This window comes from Poecilia reticulata, linkage group LG6 (genome assembly GCF_000633615.1).
Source record: "Poecilia reticulata strain Guanapo linkage group LG6, Guppy_female_1.0+MT, whole genome shotgun sequence".
Classification (NCBI taxonomy): domain Eukaryota; kingdom Metazoa; phylum Chordata; class Actinopteri; order Cyprinodontiformes; family Poeciliidae; genus Poecilia; species Poecilia reticulata.
Window position 1 is genome coordinate 25244360 of NC_024336.1, and position 7767 is coordinate 25252126.

Below are 7767 nucleotides of genomic sequence, written 5' to 3' on the forward strand. Positions count from 1 at the left end.
CACACACACAGGGCGATGGCTTATCTGTAGAGAGAGGAGAAATGTGGTTTCTGTGCATGGAGGAGGAAGCAGCAGCAGCAGCAGAAGAGCTGTTTTCGACGGACGGAAGGCGCGCGCTGTCAAGGGTGCGCGTGCAGGCGTGAAGAGTAGCGTGTGTGTGTGTGTGCGCGTGCGTCCCCGGGCGCTCACCCCCCACTCCCATGATCTGTAGGGCAAGGGTGATGGAGTGTGACTTCCGAAAGCAAACCGTCCACACTGACAGGCCACAAACCACGCGAGACATCGAGAATGCACTGAAAACTTCACATCACTGTCGTTATTTATTCGCGCTGCTACATACATACGTTTGCGAAAGGAGAAATAATTATTTCCGCCATGTAATAAAAATGTGTGTCTCAGTCTGAAACGGAACTTCAAGTTGAGAGAGGGGAAAAAAGTTGCCTCTCAGCTTCTCCTGGTATCCGGATGGTTTGCATGTTTTGAGGAATGAGTAAACACAGGCTCGTTGTCCCTGCCTGTCCCAACTGCCCCGGCTTAATTTAATAGAAGGAGGACGCAAATAATATGGAAATAATTGACGAGTTTTAGCTTTCGATCATTGTGCGGCTTATTTTCATACAGGCTGCTTTCAGAGCGCCGTCAGCCATGGTTAAATTAAAAAGAACAAACCACACAGTGGCCAAAAAAAGCCCCAAAAAACAGCGTTTCAAGCGCTAAGGACGTGTGTCATTGCTTTGTTTTAAGAGAATTGGATTAGAGATTGTGTTTTGCCTCTTCAAATGCTTGCCATCGCCCAGATTGAACAGTGTAATAAACACAAACAACAGAAACAAATAATCTTACCTTTTCACTTTCGTAAATAATCTCCCCATAAACTCCATGAAAGTCGATTTAATGGCAATAAAACAGGGTCCGAAATCTCCAATCAGCTTATGTTGTTATTCGGCTCCAATGCGTTAAAATCCCACCAAGTAAGAACGGAGGCATGCCAAAAGGTTTGCGCAGCTGGCCGCAAATCCACGAGGCTTTTAGTCAAGTTAACAAAGTAGAGAAAAGACAAAAGGGTGGAGGATGGTCTTTGATCAATAGGCGGAGTTATACCCCGAGTCAAACCAGGGCTTGTTTTCCTCACATGGGACGTTTTCCCGCTGGTGACTCCTTCGCTTTTATTGGCTGTATATCCTTAATACCGGGCGGCCAGCTGGCACCTAGACTGAAGTTGGGACTTCTGACTGTTTGTTCACTGACAGATCGCGCTCCTCTATTGCTGTCACGCCTCCCTCTTTCCTCAAATCCGACTTTCCTTATCCTTCGGGGAATCGCGGTCACCAGACGGAAGTGTAGTCTTCTATTTAATTTTTTTTTCTTTTACCCCCGCTGACATTAGGTGTACATCCGCCAAAAATTCTGTAAAAAAAAAAAAAAAAAAGGTTCGTAATCCCGTGACCCCGAGGTTCTTCAAATGCACTTTATAATCAAATAGAGGCTCCTGCCGCCCTCTGTAGATAAGAGAAGAGACCTCATTGCATGCTGCTGTGTGGAATGCAATTCTTCACGGAAAACTGAAAACTCTAAGCAAAGCAGACAGACGAAAAAGTTAATAAGTAATTTGAGAGATAAGGAACCAGCTGTGACATTTTTACCTTTTTTTTTTTTCCATAACTTATGGTCAATTAGAGGTGCAATCGTCAGTTTTAAATATGTGAAATTCAGACATGTACGAGTAAAAATGGACAGCCTCACCTCTTTTGTGGTTACTGTTTAAAAAAATGTAATGTATGTTCATTCTTTTCAAAGCTTCATCGGTCCCAGTCAGATTTTTAAAATCTTGACACAGACACTCAGTTGGATTAATAAGAACTAAGCCAATCTAAGTTTTGAATATTTTTTTCATCTAAGCCATTTCATTTTAGCTCCAACAAGCTGCCATCATTATCATATAGCAGGATAATGATGGCTCTTTTTGTAAACAATAAGATCAATGCTGATTGAATAAGAATAGTATCTGAATAGCATGTTTTCTCTGTAAGGATTTTGCTCTTAATGTGATGATCAGTGTTCTGAATAAAAAAATAAAAAGTTTCATTTAAAATGTTTTTGTCTTGTGGTAAGAAGGTCCTGGATTCAAATCTCATGGAGTTTGTATGTTCTCCCTGTGCATATGTGGCTTATCTCCACTTTAAAAACATGACTCTTGTTATTGCTCTCTCCAAATTGTTCTTAGGCATGTGTTTGCAAGGCTGTGTTGCACTTTGGTGGTCTGGTGATCTGTCCAGAGTCTCTGTCCACCCAGCCTATGGATGGACAGATGATTGTTTTATAAGCCAACAGTGATTTTTCCACTCTCTTCAACTTTATCTCTGTTGGCTATACCCTAGGTCTTCTTGATGGTGTTTGTTCACAAATGTACTCCAACTAATCTCCAAGGCCCCCAGAACCTCTGTCTTTGTCCTTAGTCTGATACAATGGGATTCTACTTACTAACTTTTGTTAATTATTTCTGGAGCAAACTTACTAGACTGGATCTTGAATAGGGGTATTTTGGGGAAATGCGGCTCTGTATAAATGTACAACAGTTTTTGAAAACAATGTGCAATTTAACTTCTATGCACTACATGTTGACCTACTTCATAAAATTCCAGTAAAATATATTGAAGTTGTGGCTATAGCACATCTTCAAAGAATATGACCTTTAAAGAATATGAATTCTTAAACAAATCACTAGTTTTTTTTTTATTTTAATTGCACCACTATATGATAGAGTAGCTCACTGTATCTTTTCCAAACATAATGTTTATGACAGTAACTAAATGTATGGGTGTGTTGCTGAAAAAAATTACTGCATGGCACCTAAAAACCTGATGACATTTATAAACCTAAAAGTGCAGCTATGCTTAACATCAGTTACTCTCAGTTTCAAAACGCCTGCTATAAAAACATCCATGCGCCAAACCCGAAAGTTTGAGTTTATTTCGCAGCAGAACCAAGATTAACAAACGTCTGTTCACCTATGCTAAAATTGAAAATTAAAACATAGTGTGAAAGTCTAAACCCTTTTGAAAGAAAGTTGTGTTTTCCCATTTGTTGAGCTCATCTCAACGTAGTTAATGGTTGACTTTAGCTGACCAAAGTTAAAATCAAGTGTGTCATTACTGCAAACAAACAGGGTTTTACCTGCTGTCACATGTCATCACCCACTTTTCATTTCTCATCGGTGTGTCCAAAAATCTAAAGAAGCACCTTTATCTCCTCATTCAGGTCAAAGAAGCTAAAATTAGTTTTCTTGTCGTGTTTGGCTCTACATGAAACGACTGAGATGTTTTAAAAAGAGGCTGAATTATTCCACTGCTCACTTGATTTAACCTTTAAATGAGTCAATTTGCTGTTGCTCTTGCATCATGTCTTTCCCTTTTTCACCTGTGAGCTGGAGTCTAATTTATGTGTCCCACAGGGGCTGTCACAGTTTAGTCTAGACAAGTGGGTGGCTTGCATCGGTCCCAGTGGCTCTGCAGGTAGAAGATGGGGGGTTGTCTGATGTGCCAGGGGTTTTGTTTCCCCTGCCGAGCTCTTTCCCATCTCCCCTATTTCCAGTTACCATGGCATTAGAGCCTAAGGCTTACCAACACAAGGTATCCAGGGACAAATCTTCAAACATACAACGTAAAAAAAAAAATAATAGTGCATACAGTCGTCATATGGTGCAACTTGATCAAGAGATCACAGATTTCGATTTAAGGAGGCACCATATCTGAAACTTGTTCTGAAAAAGTGAATATGTGAAATATCAGAGATTTATATATTTTTTGTTTGTTTGTCAAATTTTGACCTATGTAGATTTTATAAAAAACAATATTTGAATTGTTTGTAACAGGTTAAAAAGTGCTCCTGTCCCAGTTTTTGGTTTTGTTTTTTTCTTCTTGTGAACATTAATCATATTCTGGTGGAGAAAAGCAAACCGAATCCAGAAGCTCCATATTGCTGCTCATTTTCCTTACAGTGTAGCTACAGGGTTTGCGTATTTACGTTTTGATATTTGAACCAAAAACAGTAACTTTGCATTAGCAGTATTTTTTCTGTGCCTATGTTGTCACATATCCTATTGAAAACAGGAAAAAGTGCTGATAAACCACATCTCTTTCTACTTTCTCCTGACTGAATCCAGGATGTGTTTACCTTTTTCAATCTCTCCGAAGCCTTTAAAGTGAGCTGTGTTGACACAGGGAACAGAGCAGGTGATCTCTCAGGATGCAGTTTCTGATGAAATCCTCCTTTAGATTCCCAGAGGCCACAAACAGCATGATGAGCCTGGAGACTGTTTGAGTTGCATCAGTCTCACAGGTTCACGTGTTCCTGAATGTGCATGCACACTGACACTTGACTTACCAACATAGTCAATCTGCTTGACTGATAATGCAGCTTTTTTATCATAGTTTCTCAGTAGGAAATGGCCTTAAGTGATAAAAATCCAAATTTCCTGCTGCTTGTAGATGATTTGAACATTTACTTGCAGTGAAGATATGATTTTGTGATAACAGGAAGAAAAAAAAAAGTTTTGTGTTTTATTTTAAAATATTGAAATGTGGAAATTTGTTAACCATAAATAATATGTTCTGTTGTTGTAAATTTAAGAAGTGTATATACTTTAGTGAATTTAAACATTTATTATCCATTCTTTTTTTTTAGTTTTTCTAGAATGCCGCAGTTAAATAGCTTATCTCTTTTTTAACGAGCCTTTTGAGGTCCAAATGTCTTCTTTTTCTAAAATCACTAGTTTAGCTTCAAGAGTATAGCATGTCTGAATTTCAGATATTCACTTTTCCAAAATAAGCTTCACATATGGTGCCCCAACTTGTTTTTATGTTATCTCTTTACTATTTTTGCACACACTCTTTATTCATCATAAAGGAAAAAAAATATGTCTGCCATTCTACCACCACTTTAAACCTTTTCAAAGGCATGTCTGAGTTGTTTACCTAATCTTTCAACAAAACAAACTCATCCTAACGATGAGTCAACTAGCTTAGAGAGTACAGTATGTTCGATTTCCAAATACTGAAGTGGCAGAACGAGTTTCAGGAACTGTGCCTGTCTTATATGGGATGGACCCAGAAAGCTAATCTCTGTCTACTGTGCAGATTTGAAATCCTTACAAAGCAATATCTCCCCTGTTTCTGATTTTATTTCTGTACATGTTACAATGCTAAGGGTGCAAAAGAGATAACTTTAAAATCGTAAAAATAAATAGCAAGTCAATTTTGCAAGGCAATGGAGCAGCATTTTCTAAATATGTTAATTTAATTCTGTCACTTTGTGTGTCGTAAAATACTGATAGCGAGGAAAAAAATCGTTAGAGCAGGACCATATTTGTCAAGTGGTGTGATATGCTGGTGTGGCTGTAGGATAAATCCTAAAGATTTTTGAAATGCGTTGTCAAGACATCCACTGATAAGATACGATAGCTGCAGTGAAAAACTGATTTGTCTTTCAAACGTTGACCTTGAGTTCTTTCACATCACCTCTGAATGCACTCCCCGTGAAATTTTTGTGATTCATCCCAAGTTGTAGGAACATCTTGTTCATTCCTATTCAACGCACCTGCTGGCTTCCAACTCCCGCGACTTTGCCAAGGCCGCTCTGACACTCCCCTCCTCTGAATATACGGTTGATGTCATGTTTTTCTAGCCTCATTAACTGAATCTTACAGCAGCCAATAGCTGCAGGACAGGTTATGGCTCAGGGAGGAATGCTTTTCATATAGGGAGCCACTCACACAGCTCCATGTGCCGCAACCTCAACAGCTCAACAGTAACAATGAACACCCCCCACCCACCGCAGCTTATTTGCAAAGCAAATTTCCTCCAGCGCCCCTGGATTTGGTGAGAAGTAAGATAAACTGAGATAAAATATGACTATCTGAGCAGCAGTGGAACAAACACAACAAAACAAAAATGGTGCAACTGAAGCGAAAAAATTCACTTCTGGGGAATTAAGAACTTGTTTCGCAAGTGCATATAAATGATGACTCATGGTGCGTGAGATCAAAAGAATGTCGTTATTAATGTTTATGTAAAAGGAATTAATTCACGTAGGGAATATAACTGTAAAGGATATAATTACCCTTTACGGGGATAACTGTCTCTCTGTAAAGGATAAAAAGTGTAAAGGATTAAAAGTGCTTTGTGACATGATTGTACATTCTCAGTGCCTTGCAAAAGTTTACTTCTCACTTTTTCATGCTTTGTCACATAGCAACAGCTTGGTTAAATATATATTATTAGAATTCAATGTACCAGGCCAACAGGAACTAGCATAACTCTGAATTTGAAAAAGTCTCAGTCTCAGTGGAGGCTTTGTTTACTGAGGAATTGATTCAAACTATTTTATTTTTTTTGCATTTAGTAGCTGTCAAAGCAAATGAAGAGGCCATGATTGCGATAGTCAATCTCCAATACAAACTTATATAAAGAGAAAAACAATTTCATTAGAAAAACAACTGGTTCAGAGAATAAAATCTTTTTAGCAGAAAAGCAATCCCACTTATGTAAAAATGCCTTTCTGTACATTTAGGAGAGGCCTTTATATGTATCAGTGTTCGCCTCAAGATGCAAAGCGTGCCGTGAGTAAACCTAGGCTAGCGGGTAAACAGCACTGAAACTTGAGTCCTTAGACAGATGAAACCAACATCAGTCTGCTAACAGGATGAAAAGAGAGAGGAACTGTATGTAAACTAAAGGAAAGGGTTTGTAAACTAAACCTTTCCGCCTCACCTGTAAAACACAGCAGAGCCAGTGTAGAGACACAAGCAAGTCTAGCGTCATCAACAGATAGGTCCGTCTATGAGAGCAGCAATAGATAACAGAGGTGTGGACTCAAGTCATGAGACTCAGAATTGAATCAGACTCGTCACAAATGTCGTGACTTTAGACTCAACTTGATGATTTCATTAAGAAACTTCACTTTCACACCAATTACTTATGATTTGACTTGAATTTGAAGCCTTTGATTTGAGAAGACTTTATATCTTAAAGCCAAACATAAAGTATGTCACAAAAGAAAAGCAATCAGGTTAAGTTAATGAGACTATTATGCTAAAATACACTTTATTTATTTACTAAAGTATTCACATGACCTGTCCTGGGTGTATGCCATCTTTGGCTTGTAGATACTCATAATCCCCAGAATTAAAATAATCTATTTTTATTTGCTGGCACAGGTTAAACCATAAATATATTTCAGTTAGAAAAACCGGTTAGGTGAGAACTAAAGTGGAGAAGTTTCTTTTTGACATTCAAACTGACACAAAAAATGATGACTCATGCTTATTGCTATCTTAGCAACTATGAATTTTTTTTTTTGCTTGTTAATTTATTCATGAGGTTACAAGGTTTGTGTGACCAGTCTCTGTGCTTTTTAAATTCATCTAAACCTCAAAGATATCATTGCACAGACTACATTTCATGTTTGGTCAAATTACTTATCTAGGACTCAAAAGTACAAGATTTTAACTTTAAGGTTGCCTTGAGGCTTGGATGAAAAGACTTGAGACCTACTTGTAACTTGAAATGCAACCTGCTTGGGCAGGTCTCTCCATGTCAGATTAGGAAATCAAACTTTATTCAGCTGAGCATGCCTGGTTCAGGAGCAAAAAATAAATAAAATTAAATCTCAGGCATCAAGGCAGCTCCTGTAATAAAATAATATTGTTAAAAGTATTTTTATTATGTGGAAAAACATATGTGTGTGTGTATATATATATATATATATATA

At 38.1% G+C, this 7767-nt stretch overlaps 1 protein-coding gene across 1 annotated transcript in view; it reads right to left on the reverse strand.

Annotated features, from left to right (window-relative positions):
- lg6h15orf39 (linkage group 6 C15orf39 homolog) overlaps nucleotides 1–1380 on the reverse strand; it is a 16385-nt gene extending 15005 nt beyond the window's left edge. The window contains exon 1 of the mRNA XM_008412227.2: nucleotides 844–1380. The gene's annotated coding sequence lies outside the window, so the exon portion shown is untranslated. The remainder of the gene's footprint in view (nucleotides 1–843) is intronic.
- Between the last annotated feature and the right edge of the window lie 6387 nt (nucleotides 1381–7767).